We start from the raw sequence: 19,288 nt of genomic DNA, 5'->3' as shown, positions 1-19,288 counted from the left end.
AGTGCTGATTTCTTATAATTGGAAAACTATTTGACTTGTTTCAACCAAACTTCATCTTTACAATGCACCTGTCTAAAACTAGGTTTTAGGGTTCATGCAATTTGAAAATCCCTGAACGGGCCGGGGGTTTATATGAGGAATGGAACAGTGAATTTACTGCCCCACAAAATATCCACAACCGACCACAATGGACACCTACCAACCTTAATGAAAATTTATTTCTAAAACCTCCTCCTCATGTATACTTTTTCGGTAGGAGGAATAATAAGGGAGATATTATAAACGGAATGTTTTGCGGTCCATGTCCTAGCGGATATTGCCCAGCAGCGGTTGCACTTCGTGCTGATTTGTTATTACTGGAAAACTACTCAGAATTGTTTTTTCTTTGGTTAAGGCCTTTATTCACCGAATTGTTAGGAAGTCTAGAATTTCAACCTTATGCCTACACCGGCCGTTGTCTATGTAGTAATTCCGCGTTGCTTACCACATATTTCAGAGAAATATTTATTTAGTATTCCTTTTCGAGTACCAAAGAACCTATTGTAGCCCTATACCCAAGTAGCCTAATAACAGCAGCACACACTTCCACACATACGACAATAACATAGGTTCCCTACCAGTTTTCGTTTGCAGTTCGCCGTCATTTCGTGAATCGCGATGACTGTCAACAACTCACGTGGCCAGACTCCGAAAATTTCAGAACATGACCTCATGTCGAGTTGTTTCTTATGCGTCTACCTGTACGTTGCATACTCCCGCGTTAACAGCAGTAAATCTTTTTGTTTGTACTCACGGTTACAGAACTACGAAGCATTAGATTAAATGACTGTCTCCAAGTATCACAAATATAGAAATCGTTCTCACACGTAAGCGCCTAAATTTCAGTGTGAAAACGGGGTATGGCCTCTAGTTTCTCACCGAGACGGCTGCTGTTCGAATTTCGACAATACACGTGAGATTTATGAAAGCCCGCCTGGTGGCCATGATCGTTAAGGCACTGAAGTCTAAACGGTCTGACATCGAGGTTAGTCGGTTCGAGTCCCGTTGGTCGAAAAAATGTTCACCATCAGAATGTTGGCCGGCAGGGTAGGGGAGGTGGTGCTATACAATTTCTAATCACTAGATTGCGTGCGAAAAGCCTGGATTAAATTCCAAACCTCTCCCCAGAGCTCATATGAAGTGAGGGCATATGACGCTGTTGTTGGTGATTCGTTCGTCGGATGGGGACGTTAAGTCTTGAGCAGACCCCTTGGTGCTATTCGACATGATTAGGCTATGTGCCGGCACCGGGTTTCAGCCTCTCCATACTATGATATATCACGTCATTCATTTCATCTCATTAACTTCTCTGATGAGGTTGACGTCAGGAAGAGCAACCGGTCATAGAAACCCGCCACGACAGATTCATCTCACCTCATACCCGACCCCGTAGGGAAACGGGACAAGGGTTGGACAAACAAACAAACACGTGAGATTTATGAAATGATAAGTCACGTCCTTTTAGTACGGAATGTATTTAAACTGAAGGTCCAGTTGCAATGATCATGATATCAACAGTCACGTAAAATTACAAGGTACCTTGCTTGCATTTTGAAGGCGATGAGGAAAGTTTGCAAAGGTATAATAGCAACATCTAAATTGAGCTGAAATGTTTAGTGGTTATTACTCTCATAATAAGGTTCGTTTATCTTTGAGTCATTATACTTTAAGATGGTGAGTGCTTCAGTCAACTACAATATAGCCTGTAACTTACAAACTCACCCAGGAGTATAGTACAGTAGAGCAGTTTCTACACTACTGCACACTGGACCCAATTAAGAGGTCACCCAGCTAGAAAATGTGAGGTGAGATGAAATGAAGCGACGTGCGCCTAATGAGGGTACTCCGAAAAGCCACAACTATGTGGGGCTTGTAGTCAACAACCCAATTACAAAGTCGGCCATGCGTTTTCATAATCCAACGAACACAGCTCGATGAAGGGATTGGAGCTTCCAGAATAGATCGCTCGAAAATTTTAAAGTTGTTGCTTCAACCATGAACAGGTCAAAGATTAACAGGGTTGAATGTGATAATCGCTGAGTTTACAGACTGAAATAATTACGCCCTGTCCAGGACATTTTCCCAAACTCTTTTCTAAAATATATAAAATATTGTATGCAAATACAACAGCAAGGACATGAATCTTGTTATATTGGTATAGCCTGCCTCATGTAGGTAGATATCTGCAGAAAAAAAACAGCGCTGGATTTTTGAGCCCAAACTGACGAACTTCCCGACTCAGTCCAGTGCTATTTGAAGATTAAATGTCTGGCTCCAAGTCAACCTCGACACGTAAAAGAACTCCTGTAGAACAAACTTCCGGCTTCTCCGTAAACCGTAAAAGTAGCTAGTGGGACATAAATCCATTATTATTATTATTATTATTATTATTATTATTATTATTATTATTATTATTATTATTATTATTATTGTTGTTGTTGTTGTTGTTGTTATTCGGGCGCGGTTGTTTACGAAAAATCATACTTTGTACCCTGGTTTTATTTCCACGATTAAGGAGTTTTTAATGTAAATCAGGCAATTCTCGTCACATTTGTCGTATAAATGCATTTTCGAACTTATTTTGACATTAGGTCACGTTTTATGCATTTTTGGCAAACGCGTCATAATTTAATCATATCTGAGCGGTTTTATGGCAGCTCTCTCTGTGCACTTACAGCAGTAAGGAGAAAAAGAGAGAAACACTGAGTCGATTACTTTCACATAAATAGGCGTCCGACTCGTTGGCTGAACGGTCAGCGTACTGGCCTTCGATTCAGAGGGTCCCGGGTTCGATTCCCGGCCAGGTCGGGGATTTTAACCTTAATTGGTTAATTCCAATGGCACGGGGGCTGGGTGTATGTGTTGTCTTCATCATCATTTCATCCTCATCACGACGCGCAGGTCACCTACAGGTGTCAAATAGAAAGACTTGCACCTGGCGAACCGAACCCGTCCTGGGATATCCCGGCACTAAAAGCCATACGACATTTATTTTTACAAAAATAGGTGTCATTTAACATTATAAGTCTCTACTCGAAAAAGCAATCCCTTCATTCATGATACCACATTCAACATAATATATTACTAACAGCAGGAGCAGGGGCCGTTTCGTTGGTACGGGCAAGGCCTGAACCTTGAGAAATTATAGCCCGTCGGCCTATTGAGGCCTTGAGAGCTAACGGCTGGATTGTTTTATTGTTATGGGTGGTCGGTTATCATAGGGCCATAGTTGGTCAGAATATGACCTGGTGACTAACAAGACGTTTTACGAGCAGAAGAAAATATAGCACACAAAGACATCGGTACGATCGGTATTTAAATGTGTAGACTATACTAAGGAACTTGATACGGAGATTTCAGTAGGCCTCTTTTTCTACTTACTTCTGTAAGTGTACAGATAGAGCTGCCATAAATAATGTAAGAATTCAGAATAACAAACGTTGCAATTGTGATTTTTAATTTAAACGGGTTATATTTGGGTCAAATTTATTATTATTATTATTATTATTATTATTATTATTATTATTATTATTATTATTATTATTATTATTAGACACCTCCTGATTTCAAGCGACAGGGACTTATACTGAAACACCAGTCGTTCAAAACGTAATAAATTATTTTTTTAAATAATCTATCAATATTTCACTTTTTTTACTTGTAATGAAAACAAAAAGTACTTTAATAGAATTTATACATAGAAAATTACGAATAAATACAGTAAACATAATTATAATAATCCAACAAGTACAAATAAATACAGATACGGCTGTGATATGCCTATATGCTCGGTTCATAATTGTTAAGGTGTCATTTTTTCATTTATTCATGACAATTACATACGGTATATGTTTATTAATTAAGGAAAGGATATAGAGAAGAGAGAGTGTTAATAATCCAAACCAAACCAAACCCCATGGCACTACATCCCTTGAAGGACCTTAGCCTACCAAGCGACCGCTGCTCAGTCCGAAGGCCTGCAGATTACGAGGTGCCGTGTGGTCAGCACGACGAATCCTCTCGGCCGTTATTCTTGGTTTCCGAGATCGGGGCCGCTATCTCACCGTCAGATAGCTCCTCAGTTCTAATCACGTAGGCTGAGTGGACCTCGAACCAGCCCTCAGGTCCAGGTAAAAATCCCTGACCTGGCCGGGAATCGAACCCGGGGCCTCCCGGTAAGAGGCAAACACGCTACCCCTACACCACGGGGCCGGCTGTTAATAATCCAGCTTTGTTAAATAAGAGGATAACTTACCTATTTCTATTTCGCTTGTTGCTTGTTGTTTTAAGGGGCCTAACATCGAGGTCATCGGCCCAATTTCTATTTCAAACAAAGAACTAAAATACACACACACAAAAAGAAAACATTGAAGAATTGCATATCCCTTTTTTTAAATGATATGAGGGTTGTTCAATTGAAACATAAACTGGTGTCCAAAATATTGTACAATATGTACTGGACAACATTAATATATCAAAGCGACAATATACTGATGATAGTTTAGGATAGTCTACAGTTAAACATTCCCACCGTTCAGGCACCGGTTGTTTGGGTCAAAGTTTCACGGAATCTATTGTGCTGAAAAGCTGCGTCAGTTGCAAAAAGATCAGCGTTTTCGTGGGGGAAATTAGCGGGGTAACTGAAACTGGTAGAAGACATGCTAGCGAACTATATATGAAGCTGATATTGATTATGCAACTATCTACATTACGCTTCGCAACTCAGTCAGTCGGATGACTTCAGTGATCCAAACTTTGATAACAATTGAAGGGAATGAGGCAGTTGCACCTTCCCCAGGGTTTGCCCTTTTCCTTTCGAGTGATCGAAATCTTGTATGTGTTAGTGGGTTGTTATACAGTTAACCAAAATGAAAACGAATCTTAGCTAACCTTGATTTAAAATATGACTGAGAGAATTAGTATCACCAAAAAGATTATTCCAATATGTATAAAGGCTTCTAGGTCTTTTACTTCTCTTTTAGCAGTTTTGTGCTGGTATCTATCGTCAGCCGCCACTCTTCGGACTCTCACAGTTCCTTCATCTGTGGCAATGTCCTTCCTTCCCTCCAACCAATTTAGAAATTGCGTGTAATATCAATTTTCATAAGCATAATGGGGGTTGACGTAGCCTATCATGACTATGGACTAAGTTTTTACAGCTCAGGAATATTGCAATATACCCTCAGGACTAGCGGACAGTGCTTGCACGTTATTTACAAAAGGATCTCACAGTAGATACAGATGTTCCTTTCTTGTGCAGAGTAGGAATGTCGTGTCCTCTAACATAAAAGGCAGCCAGCAATATACACTGACTGACAGAGCAAATGCAACACCAAGAAGGAGTGGTCAGAACTTTATGCCAATTGCAGGGTAGACTGACGTCACTGAGGTATGCTCATGATGTGAAATGCGCCGCTGTGCTGCGCACGTAGCGAACGATAAATGGGACACGGCGTTGGCGAATGGCCCACTTCGTACCGTGATTTCTCAGCCGACAGTCATTGTAGAACGTGTTGTCGTGTGCCACAGGACACGTGTATAGCTAAGAATGCCAGGCCGCCGTCAACGGAGGCATTTCCAGCAGACAGACGACTTTACGAGGGGTATGGTGATCGGGCTGAGAGGGGCAGGTTGGTCGCTTCGTCAAATCGCAGCCGATACCCATAGGGATGTGTCCACGGTGCAGCGCCTGTGGCGAAGATGGTTGGCGCAGGGACATGTGGCACGTGCGAGGGGTCCAGGCGCAGCCCGAGTGACGTCACCACGCGAGGATCGGCGCGTCCGCCGCCAAGCGGTGGCAGCCCCGCACGCCACGTCAACCGCCATTCTTCAGTATGTGCAAGACACCCTGGTTGTTCCAATATCGACCAGAACAATTTCCCGTCGATTGGTTGAAGGAGGCCTGCACTCCCGGCGTCCGCTCAGAAGACTACCATTGACTCCACAGCATAGACGTGCACGCCTGGCATGGTGCCGGGCTAGAGCGACTTGGATGAGGGAATGGCGGAACATCGTGTTCTCCGATGAGTCACGCTTCTGTTCTGTCAGTGATAGTCACCGCAGACGAGTGTGGCGTCGGCGTGGAGAAAGGTCAAATCCGCCCGTAATTGTGGAGCGCCCTACCGCTAGACAACGCGGCATCATGGTTTGGGGCGCTATTGCGTATGATTCCACGTCACCTCTAGTGCGTATTCAAGGCACGTTAAATGCCCACCGCTACGTGCAGCATGTGCTGCGGCCGGTGGCACTCCCGTACCTTCAGGGGCTGCCCATTGCTCTGTTTCAGCAGGATAATGCCCGCCCACACACTGCTCGCATCTCCCAACAGGCTCTACGAGGTGTACAGATGCTTTCGTGGCCAGCGTACTCTCCGGATCTCTCACCAATCGAACACGTGTGGGATCTCATTGGACGCCGTTTGCAAACTCTGCCCCAGCCTCGTACGGACGACCAACTGTGGCAAATGGTTGACAGAGAATGGAGAACCATCCCTCAGGACACCATCCGCACTCTTATTGACTCTGTACCTCGACGTGTTTCTACGTGCATCGCCGCTCGCGGTGATCCTACATCCTACTGAGTCGATGCCGTGCGCATTGTGTAACCTGCATATCGGTTTGAAATAAACATCAATTATTCGTCCGTGCCGTCTCTGTTTTTTTCCCAACTTTCATCCCTTTCGAACCACTCCTTCTTGGTGTTGCATTTGCTCTGTCAGTCAGTGTATATAAGTATAAATAATGTATAAATATACATATATGTACAGTATATGTAAATAAGTGTTTTAAAGTGTTCCATGACGACAAACATTATCAAGAAATGGTAATTTTTTATGTGTGAACATTGTTATATGACGATGTATTATGTAAAGCTGAATAATGTTACAGATCTTAAGATATAGGGAATATTGATATATTTATGAGAATGAATTTTAAATTAGTCAGCGCGAAAGGAATAGAGCGGGAGAACACAGTATACAGTACTGTAGTTTCTTAAGGAGGTACCAAAAATGTGCGCACAGTGAAGGTGGACAGTGCCGGCGAGCCCTAGCCACACTACTAGTTCTTATCAAAGCAGGACTGTGAAGCAGCGGTCGTCTGCATTCGATATGTATCTCGTATTATCGATGTTCTCTCTGTATCTGTGGTCGCAGTTGGAGGACGCTCTCGTTTGTTGAATATTGGGTTCAGATTAATTCAATGAGTTTGCAACGAAACGCACCCAGTTTTGTGAATAAATTGGAAGCGTAGGGTTTGTTTCAATCTATTATTCTGTCCTTATGTAAATTGATATTGCCGTGATGTGCTGGCACATAGTGATGAGATTTGAATCAGGATTAGCTTATGAGTATATTGGTTGGCTGTTGATTTACTGAAGTGATGAAATTGATTTTTGTCGCATCGGTATATGCTGAATATTTGCAGACGGACGCATGTTGGTAGTTTGTAGTTTCTAAGTTTCCAGGCAGTTTGATATGAGAGAACATCGAGAAAATGTCGGTCACCTATCAGTAGTTCTATTTCCTGCCGGGCCTCGGTGTACGCTGACGTTCATTTGTAGCTAGTGGCCAGCAAAATTAATTTCCGGCAAGGAAATCTGTACAGCCCTAAGAACCGTCCAATGCCGGCTTACACTTTCTCTCGTTTGTCAGAATAGGAACATGTAGATACTTAACACATCCGCACAACTGAAGAGCGAGGATAAACAGACAAAAGGGGCGAAAATAAACATGTCAACTCACTGAGGGCCAAATTCTCATTTTTCTTGGTAATCCTTATGTGCTGAAATGTTAGCGGTCTCGACCATGACTTTATTATGAATCCAGTGCGTAAAATAATTCTGTAAACTGTAATCAGAAATTTGAAATGAACACGTTAATATATCTTAGTAATAAATGTTACAATTATTATGTTACATATATACTGTATGTCAAATGCATAGAATTGCAACAGGTATTATGGCATTTCTTTACGGACCATATTGAATGTAGTTGTAGATGGGAGGTGCACTTTATCTTTTATGGATCTGCGAAGTCTTGAGAAAGCTACAGTTTATTATAGTTACCCAAGGGTAAACCGTAGAGTGGAGAGGTACATCCCAAATCTGCAAAGTTTGTCCCGGTGCCTTTGACAGAGAAGGCTAAATTTAGAGGAAACTTCCCCCGTTTAAGAACGAATGGTATGTCAGAATTTAAAAATCTAATGGAATAAAACACGTTCTTCCTAAAGCTGAGTCCATCAGAATTTCTGCGTGAAGAATAATTGTCTAGCTACCACAGTAAAACTCGTTCCATTGCACAAACCAACAATGGCATTTAGAATATGAAAAATATTCGAACGCATCTAACTTTTATTTTTATCTTGTTAGTTGTTAGGTGGCATGTCTTTTTTTTTTTTTTTTTTTTTTTTTTGCTAGGGGCTTTACGTCGCACCGACACAGATAGGTCTTATGGCGACGATGGGATAGGAAAGGCCTAGGTGTTGGAAGGAAGCGGCCGTGGCCTTAATTAAGGTACAGCCCCAGCATTTGCCTGGTGTGAAAATGGGAAACCACGGAAAACCATCTTCAGGGCTGCCGATAGTGGGATTCGAACCTACTATCTCCCGGATGCAAGCTCACAGCCGCGCGCCTCTACGCGCACGGCCAACTCGCCCGGTGGTGGCATGTCTGAAGGAAGAAGGGACTTAAGAAAACTATATGTACTGCTCCATAAACATCATCGCATTCTGTGCAGTTATTTATAATGTACGTTGTTTTGTCCTCTTTCAGAATGTTCAGAACCTGTAAGTTGATTGTTAATTTGTCCTGGTACTATCTGAAAAGAAATTGTATTCTCATTTGGATGCGAAAAATAAATATTGTACTTTTTTTAAACATTTGGTTTTGTGAAATCTCATTGCAATTTTAGTTTAGTTCTCCATTGGTGAGCTTTATAAGCCATACACCATAGCTTGGCTCAATGGCATTTACAATTCTTTAGGTTTAAAAATCTTAATGTTGGACGATGGAGTGATTTAAAATTGACTGAACCGGGGTCGGGAACGATAGAAATATAAAATCCTTTTGCCGCTGACATTGGAAGTCGTTAGAAGTGATTTAAACTAAACTTCTGCAGCTAATTTGATTGTCATTTTCAATTTCCCGCTATTTGAATGTAGATTTCTGAGATCTTTCCTAAATCCATACCTTCATTCTTTTTACAGCTCCTTTCACCTTCTCAATAAATTCAAATAATAGTACAGAATTCTTGTATTTTCTTTCAGTGTCGCAACCGGTCTATAATGTAGCCCAAACAATATGGCGCTCACGCGTGTCCGTTGGCTTCAATTCTGGCTGCACATTGGTGAGATGCTCTATCGTATTTTATGCTCGTTGGCTGGCATAGACAGTTTTGCTAATATGCCGACGGAAAAAAAGTCTTGACCTCTTCGAACGAATGCATTACAATATGTGCCTCCATCTCTACGTTATTCTGTGCTCGTTGGCAACTACCTACAGCGAAGCTTCAGACACGTAATTTTCTTTAAAATGTACCAAATTCCTGGTTGTGAAAGTTTTTGATGTATTTTTCTTGTAAAGGGGAGACAACAACATATATCAGGTGCAAATTTCAGCTGTTGAAATGTCGCTGTGAATGGCAGACGGAATATGGATTTTATATATGCAGATGTCATCGCGCTCAACCGTTGTAAGAAATAGTGAAAATTAGTTTCGTAAAATTACGTCAGTATTTTCGCGAGCACTGTCAAAAGAATAATTACTATATATGTATATTTGCTATTTGCTTTACGTCGCACCGACACAGATATGTCTTATGGCGACAATGGGATAGGAAAGACCTAGGAATTGGAAGGAAGCGGCCGTGGCCTTAATTAAGGTATAGCCCCAGCATTTGCCTGGTGTGAAAATGGGAAACCACGGAAAACCATCTTCAGAGCTGCCGACAGTGGGGATCGAACCCACTATCTCCCGATTACTGAATACTGGCCGCACTTAAGCGACTGCAGCTATCGAGCACGGTAATTACTATATTTTGCACTAAAATATGCACGGAGATGCGATATGCATTTTGAACACGTGAAATTAAGATGAAAAAAGGTAAACGTTCTCTAAAACGTTAGCAGCGATTCGTGTTTCATTTAAAGAAATAAGTTACTCTTTTACTGAAATATCATACCATGTTTTTCCTAATATAATTATGGAAAATGGGAGAGAAATTAAATGACATAAAATGACGTACAAAATATGATGATGATGATGATGATAATGTTGATGATGCTTTTTGTTTAAAGGGGCCTAATATCTAAGGTCATCGGCCCCCGTACAAAAATAAAAGACAGAGACATTGCTTACATTTACGAAGAATATTCTTCAAAATAAAAAAAAAATAACCTTACATGAGTTTTAATAAAGAAAAATAAGATACTCTCACATGATCATAATGAACTGTCTTAACGAAACAAAGGAATATAATCTGTATGGAAAACGTTTCCGACGCAAGAAAGTATAAATAGGCTCTTCAATTAAGAAATATAAATGAAATATATTTCGTGCATTTCTGTTTTAAACAGACTTACTGTATTTGTAATGCCCATTCATATTTATTCTAGGATTATTCTTTGACGGATTCTGAATGTGAGAACAATGAGATTGTGAATAAATGTATGATAGTAAGTGCTTAAATTAAATCCGAATCAAACATAATATACTACATCGTGCACATTTCTTCGCAATGAAATTACAGTTAATTCATTGTTTTCCTTGATTAGGAAATGCCAGTATAGCCAGAATGCGTAGCCAGAGTGCAAAACACACATAGTGATTTGATGAACAAAGAAGAAAGAAAGGGGAGGTGGGGGAGGGAGCAGTAAGAGCACAAAGTCACACTTCCTGGAATACGAACACATATAGCTGGGTCCACATTTGTATCAGCTATGTCATGATCGGCCTTGTGAAAACCGAATTCTGTATCAAGATCATGTATCAAATATATACAATGATCGGATCGGGGATGTTCCCACCGAGAGTGGGTCGTTTTCCGTCGCATCAAAGGGAAGATATGAGCATTGTGGACGGAGCGTTTCCCCGATCAGCACTCCGTATCATCGCCTCGTGTGCTGCACATGCTCTCAGCCCTAGTCACTCTTTTCTGCGCCCATGCATTTCAGTGGGCTTGGCAGACTGATATGTAATAGCAACTTCTGGCTCGGTGAGGAAAGCAACGGAAAACTACCTCACTCCTCATTTCCCTAGTACGCCTCTTCAGTGATGCCTAGGCCATCTATGACAGCTGATGGCAGAGCTGTTGAGGATCCAACCAGCCTTAGGGCTGAAGACTGAACATACATACATACCCTATTCCTTCCGACTTCGTTTTGTTTTACATGAACTTTTGTTTGGGAGATCTTTCGATTTGAAGAATAATTTATTCGGAGTGGGCCATGGAAGAAGTGCAACAGTTGATAAGTTATTATGATCAAAATACCTTTTTGTGGGATCCAAACGATCCGCAACATTGTAATCGATTGTAAAAGAATGACACATGGGAGAAAATTGCGAAGAGACATTGGAAGCCCTATCGAACCGTGAAAAAAAAAAAAAATCTGATCGCAGCTCTTAGAATTGCTGGCAGCAGCCAACTGTAGCTCAAGAGGCAACACTCAACAGATGATACAAGACCGATGAGTGGACAACTAACAGATACACATAGATGATTATTAACAACCTTGACCATAATGGCCGATATTGGGTCCGTATTCACTTAATCACAGTAAATAGAGAGATGGATAATCCGACTAGTCAATACCATGCATTAAAATTGTAGGTCTTAATGTAATATATGAATTTTAACCTACATAGCTGAAGAAGAGAATTAACATTTTTCTCGAAACATGTACTATATAAATTCTAAAGTATGAAATGTAAGTACATTTTAAAACATAGTATTGACTAGGCGGATTATCCATATCTCTATATACACATAGATGATACAAATACGTGACACAGATCGGGGAGCCTTATCAAAAGAGGCTGTATCATGATTGTGTATCAATTCTTGATGTAGATACGCTGATCTGATACAAGTATGGACCCAGCTTATGACGTTGCCCCGCTTGTGTCTTATCCATCCTCAGGGTTGGGCAAAATGTACGCCCAAACGTTACCTGTTTCCCTTCCCACCTGGAATTCTTCTGACCGTAAGAGTACCCGTTTCAGTTCCTGGCCTGATTGCGGGATTTTTATCGTGAATAGTTGAATTGCTTGACTTGGGGACTGGGGAGTTGTGCTGTCCATGATTCTTGCAAACTCATACACTATATACACACACCAACATCATCCACAAAAACGGAGTTTCTTAAACATGGCAGGCGCTACCTATTCTCGCTGGTGAATCTGCATTATAAGGACTGCACCAGGTGAATAAAAGCCACACGAAATTATTTTTACCTGTGAAGTTCTGTGCAATGCTTTATTTGGAGTACACCTGTGGGCACAATAAATGTTTGTCAGATGCTCTTTTTTCTCATGGTGTAGTCACCGCCTACTACTAGATAGGCTCATATTTTAGCAGTTCTATCGTGCTCCAAGTGGATCAGTGGATTTACTTGTACGAAAAAGAAATACTGCGGAACATCCTTCGTAAATCAGTCGTAATGTCATTCTTTGAAAAATAATGTTTTTGGGTGAAAAATTTAATGACTTTGATTGTTCATGAAAGTGTTTTAAATATATGGTTGCCCGTCATCCGTAACGCAAGATGGTTTAGAATAAGTGGTAAGGGGTTTTGTAAATGGTGAGCAACATAAATCTCCTCCTTGGGGACAGGACTGTGTGCAGTATGATTAGTATGATGAATTGCATCACCACTTATTTGAATTTACTTGGCGGGGATAAGATACAGTACGTATACATATCAGGAAAACTTTTGTGTGGATACGAAAAGTATTTATCAGTCGCATCAAATTTTTAAGGATCTCAATTCCAGTAGGTAATTCTAGGAAGATCTAGAATTAAACACTGTAATATAAGATCTAATCACTATCAGTAGCACTGTTCCCGTTAAACGGTTGCTTCAAGCTAGCTGCGTTTTTGAAATGCTCATACATCATTCATGCCATTCAAGCTGCGTTCAAACAGAAATCCGTATTCCTCCCCTACACCGATTAGCTATCTTCCGGTCGCATTCTCTCCTGTGTAATCCTATTGTGAACGCGTGTTCAGGTGTAAGTCAGTCGATAAGGTATAATTCAAACTGCGGATATTACTCGCTCCGAATTCTCCGCTGGTCCAATTCAGGCTGGGATATGAGAATTCATATATAGTATGTCTCTCCGACATCACAGACGTGAAAGACCTAGCAACTTCTAAGTGCTATAATCATTAATTCAGCTGTTGGGACGAAGTCAGTGTTTATAATGAAAAATAATGGTAGAGAATGTTGTTATTTTCCCAATAACGATTTTGGAAATATTGCCACTTTGTACTTATATTAGCAGAATATCGTCTGATGTTAAAAAAGATTTCCCGCCGTTTACCCCCCTCCCCTTCCCTAGGGTCCCTTAAGGTCAACCCAGCTACACCCTGGCCCTGAATGGTACAGTGTGGTTAGCTCTCCGCCAGGCCATTTTTGCAGGCCAATCTTGCGCCCAAAAAACTCCTCTACAGGAGAAACACTGAACTTGAAGCTAGACCTATTTAAACCTTTACTCAGAAGATGTCACTACTGTAACTTTGTTATTGTGAAATTTCCAGTGCTGTGTTCGCTTCAACTTGTTTTGTTTCCGTTCATCAAGAAGTTTGGACATCCTCTCATATATGTTACTGCTAGAAAACTATAATCACGCACCCTGGTGCGAAGGGAAAGAACTTTGTTTTGAGAATTTTTGTATTCATACGTTTTTTTTACTAATTGATATTAATTTATTTTGGGGTTGGCAATATTTATCTTTTCTTTCCACCAGCTTTGAATCCAGCCAATCCCTAATTTTTGTAATTAATTTCCAACCAGTCCTGTATTTCTTCTTCGATTCTGAGGGCTACTTTTAAATTTGACCAATAAAATTCTGTGGGTGTGTCTTGATTATTCATGAAAGGTCTCGAACTTTCCCCGAGGGTTTATAAGCTGCGGATTTTCAAACCTCTTGGCCATTTGATCAACATCTAACTAAGTGTGTGTGTCAAGCAGGAGGCGGGAGGTGCCTCTTTCATCAGGCAGCAGTACTCCGACAAGGTATGGCCACTTAACATCTTCTTTTGCTAGATCCGCAGTTTAACCCGAGGGATAGGTCCGAAATCTAAACTATGTAATCAACTGCTCTAAAATGTAAGTTCTGCCGGCTAATGTAAAAAATTTCATAAAATCTCTAACTGTAATTCGGGGATAGAGAGTGGTTTACCCTCTCGAGCTCCCCTTCATATTGGTTTGAGGTGACTACGTTTTATAACTGATTTTCTTCCTTTCCGTAATGTCTTAAAATTTCTTTATTATACGAGTCACCTCCATAGTTTGGGAATAGCCCCTGTTTTCATCGGTCTAGTGCCCTTTAGGTTTTAAGTGTTCATATCAAGGAGCGCAAGCATTTGCCTCCTTTCATTTTGTGTTCGAGCCATTTATTTAACTGTTATTGCTTTCACACGAAGGCTCTATAGGTTGGGTATGATATACCCCTCTTTCAATTTGTAAGTTGGGCCATGGAAGGGCAAAAGTTGTAAGATATTTCTGGTGTCGCCTTGTATAGGCGTGGAAAACTGAGAGCACGTCAGCTCTTTTCTAGTGTTGTAAAAGTACCTCTGGGAGGCTTGATATTGTGAGTACGGAGCTAGTGCTCCATTGTATTGAGGGATTTCTGCTCTTGTCTGAATTTGTGCCTTTGTAAATTTCGAGCTGAGTGCTCACGAATTTTGAAACGAGGGGCTGGAAGCCTGGATTGCTAAACAATTACTAAATTTTGGATGTTCTTGCCTTGTATAAACTTTGTCATGGTACCTGAAATGTCATTGTTATTTCACTAAGTGAAAAGTTGTTAAAATTTTGTTGTCAATTTTTGAAATTCCAAAGAAATATAACCTTTGTTAAAGTTTTAAGTCCATTCATGAATTTGTAGTTAGACCCATTCACCCCGGCACCTTCTTTCACCTCTGCTGGTCCACGGGTAACACTAATAATTCGGGATTAGGTTTGTGAGAACTGTCTGCGGTAATGGCCTGCATATTTTGACACGAGGAAGAGGTAGGAATTACAGTTGGGAAGGGATGATCGGATGTGTAGTGTTGTAGTGATGCCTTTATTTCATGGAAATGTTGAACGATTCAGATGATAGCTTTAGATTTCTGAGGCCAAATACACCAGCCTCAGCGTCAGAACCCATGTGGAAAAATGTTGCTGCACCTTGGCATCTCCGAAAACCACAAAAGTGGTTATTAGGATACAAAACCAATAACATATATGCATGTATACAAAATCGTCTTTCTGTCTGTATTTTTTTTAATATCAGCCTGATAAGTGGCTTTATACCCGATATGATAAATAATGCCCTAGGGCAGGTTCAGTTTAACGTTTGTCTCTTTGTCTGCTACACCTTCACGGGAAAACGAATAGGTGGATTTTCATGAAACTTTGTATTTAAGTACAGAATAAGAAAGAGTGAGATCTTAGGAGTTGTTCAGGGGCCGATGACCTCGATGTTAGGCCCCTTTAAACAACAAGCATCATCATCATCAGGAATTGTTCGGAAATATTCTGCAGGAGGGTCCTTGATAAACATGAAACTCGGAGTGTCTTTGCTATGGCTGGTTTTACAGAAACATTTCTCATTTAGATTTACAATATTACAAACTTTTCTACATTCTTCCGCTGCATTGAACCAAACCAAACCCCATGGTCCAACAGCCCCGAAGGGCAATGGGCTACCAAGCGACAGCTGCTCAGCACGAAGGCCTCCAAATTACGAGGTGTCGTGTGGTCAGCACGACGAATCCTCTCGAACGTTATTCTTGGCTTTCTAGACTGGGGATGCTTTGAAAAATAAGGGAAATATCTGTGGCGAATTTTTGAAAGTTTGTCCAAGAGCCGATAATTATCGCTATGGGGAGTTGTTACGTGGATCATACCGGCAAGGTTTTAAATGCTTTGTATATCTCTCTGTACTTTTTAAAATATTAACCAGATACAACGTTTTTATACCAGAAAGAAGAGATGAAACGTAAAAAAAACATGAAATTGCACGGGGCCAGAGAGAGCCAGGAAATGAGCACGTCTCTACAAGCCCCTGACAGTGAGAGACTGTCTACCTACATGCCTCAGAATGTCAGTACCAACATGAGGGTTCGACCGAAATGTAATCATGATGTACATGCTAAGTGATAGTTTCGTTAACCAGTAGCTTAAGTGCGGCCAGTATCCAGTATTCGGGAGATAGTAAGTTCGAACCCCACTGTCGGCAGCCTTGAAGAAGGTTTTCCGTGGTTTCCCATTTTCACACCAGGCAAATGCAGGGGATGTACCTTAGTTAAGGCCATGACCGCTTCCTTCCCACTCCGAGCCCTTCCCTGTCCCATCGTCGCCATAAGACCTATCAGTGTCGGTGCGACGTAAAAAAAAAAAAAAAACCGTTAACGACGGGTATACCAGCTGGTTATTACTAGGGACTCTTGTCGAATTTCTTAACAACTGAACTTATTAGCTGTCTGGAAAAGAAAATTAGAACTCCTTTAATCAGGTTCTTTTAGGTTAAACTGAATTCCCATCGGCCAGCTGAGTAGTACGATTGGTGGACCGTTCGACTGTTTTGTTAAAGGCTATGGGTTCGAATCCTCGTATATTTTGTTGACATTTCTGAAAGCGAAACAGAAACCTGTAAGAAAATTTACTGACCATTTGAAGAACCTTTATCGAAGGCAAAAGTCTCGTTCTCCAACGTCCGTAAGATCGAAATTAATTCGAGGGATGTTAAACATAACATTCTTACTATGATTGCCGCGCGGAGTGTCTCAGACGGTTGAGCGCTGGCCTTCTGACCCCATCTTGGCAGGTTCGATCCTGGCTCAGTCCGGAGGTAATTGAAGGTGGTCAAATACGTCAGCCTTGTGTCGGTAGCCTTACTGGCACGTAAACGAACTCTTGCGGGAGAAAATTCCGGTACCTCGGCGTCTCCGAAACCAGAAAAAGTAGTTGGTGGGACGTAAAGCCAATAACATTATTATTTTTTATCGTTATTATCATCATCATCATCATCATCGTCATCATCATCATCGCAGTGGCGGTTTGTGGCATCATCCATGCTTACCGAGGAACATTCTGATACACTTTACAGTTTTTGTCCGACGCTGGAATGTGTCTTCTTTTCCGTAAGCTATCCCTGTTGTGCCAGGGGGAACACAATCGCAGATAGAGACTTCTTGTCTTACTTCTTGTGAATTCTTTTGTCTCTTTTTCTCTCATGCCGCCACAGATCTGTTTGGTGGAGACTCCCGGCAAAGAAGTGTCAAGATCAATTCTGTCATAATACCACACACCAGTAACCTACCATGCAAGAAAATTCTGGTTCTGTTATTAGGTATTATTTAATTTTTCGATGCCATTTGGCACTGATTAAATCTTATTACTCAAACCGTAAAATATAGCGCCTTCTAGTGATAAGTAAACTGCATGGTATATTTCATTTTCTATTTAGCCTGACCGTGTGTGTGTAAATTTAAAACTGATTAGATCTAACGTCCGTCTGTCTGTCTGTCTGTCTGTCTGTCTGGTTACCAGCCCGGAGGCTGATTGAATTCTGAAATAGCAACACCAAAGGTTATGCGGTTACAAAGGAACACCAAAAACTGACGGCGATGCCAGAATGAGGCGTACTAAGCAAGATCAGGAGTGATGTATTTGCCATTGTTTTCCTCACTGGATCAGAAAGTGCCATTGCAGCAAAATTAACCTTATGAGCAACAGTTTTCATAACACTGAGATGCACACACCCATACCTCAGCAACTTCCGTACTGACACAGTCATAATTGAGATTGAGACTTTCGTGGAAGCCACATTTTGTTTTGACCTGTGTCAAGAGACAAATAGCAGAATACTACAATCAACAGAAATAGCAACGGGTGGAATTCCCGGCTCTGCCACGAAATTTGAAAAGTGGTACGAGGGCTGGAACGGGGTCCACTCAGCCTCGGGAGGTTAACTGAGTAGAGGTGGGTTCGATTCCCACCTCAGCCATCCTGGAAGTGGTTTTCCGTGGTTTCCCACTTCTCCTCCAGGCAAGTGCCGGGATGGTACCTAACTTAAGGCCACGGCCGCCTCCTTCCCACTTCCTTGTCTATCCCTTCCAATCTTCCGATCCCCCTACAAGGCCCCTGTTCAGCATAGCAGGTGAGGCCGCCTGGGCGAGGTACTCGTCATACTCCCCAGTTGTATCCCCCGACCCAGAGTCTGAAGCTCCAGGACACTGCCCTTGAGGCGGTAGAGGTGGGATCCCTCGCTGAGTCCGAGGGACAAACCGAACCTGGAGGGTAAACAGATTACGAAAGAACTAATACAAATACTACTTTTACTAATACTACTTTTAAAATGGCGGGTGGCCTCCGGAGAGGTCTGGTGCAGATCCTTCGAATTGACGCCTTATACGCGACGTGGGCGTCTGCGCCCTATCTATGACGAATTCTAATGCTGAAGACGGATCACATCCCTGCCTGGCCCAGGAAACGAACCCGGGACCCCTTAGACCAAAGGCCAGCATGCTAACCATTTAGCCATGGAACAGGAAATAATAATAATAATAATAATAATAATAATAATAATAATAATAATAATCGTATAGCCTCAGCTACTGTGTGCAGACAGTTTAATTTGACGCGATGTAGGCAACCTTCTTGTCAGTGTTTTATGTTTTGTTTCACTCCACAAGATAAGAGAGGAACCAGATCTCTATGGTTGAGGTCCGACTCGTTGGCTGATCGGTCAGCGTACTGGCCTTCGGTTCAGAGAGTTCCGTGTTCGATTCCCGGCCGGGTCGGGGATTTTAACCGTAATTGGTTAATTGCATTGGCACGGGGTCTGGATGTGTGTGTTGTCTTTATCATCATTTCATCCTCATCACGACGCGCAGGTCGCCTACGGGAGTCAAATAGAAAGACCTGCACCTGGCGAGCCGAACCCGTCCTGGGATATCCCGGCACTAAAAGCCATACGACATTTCATTTCTATGGTTGAGCTTTTAATTTTATAGGTTGAACATCAAATGTGTCAACAGGCAA

Source organism: Anabrus simplex, chromosome 1, assembly GCF_040414725.1.
Source record: "Anabrus simplex isolate iqAnaSimp1 chromosome 1, ASM4041472v1, whole genome shotgun sequence".
Taxonomy (NCBI): Eukaryota; Metazoa; Arthropoda; class Insecta; order Orthoptera; family Tettigoniidae; genus Anabrus; species Anabrus simplex.
The sequence above is the reverse complement of the archived record's forward strand: the minus strand, read 5'-3'. Positions refer to the sequence as shown.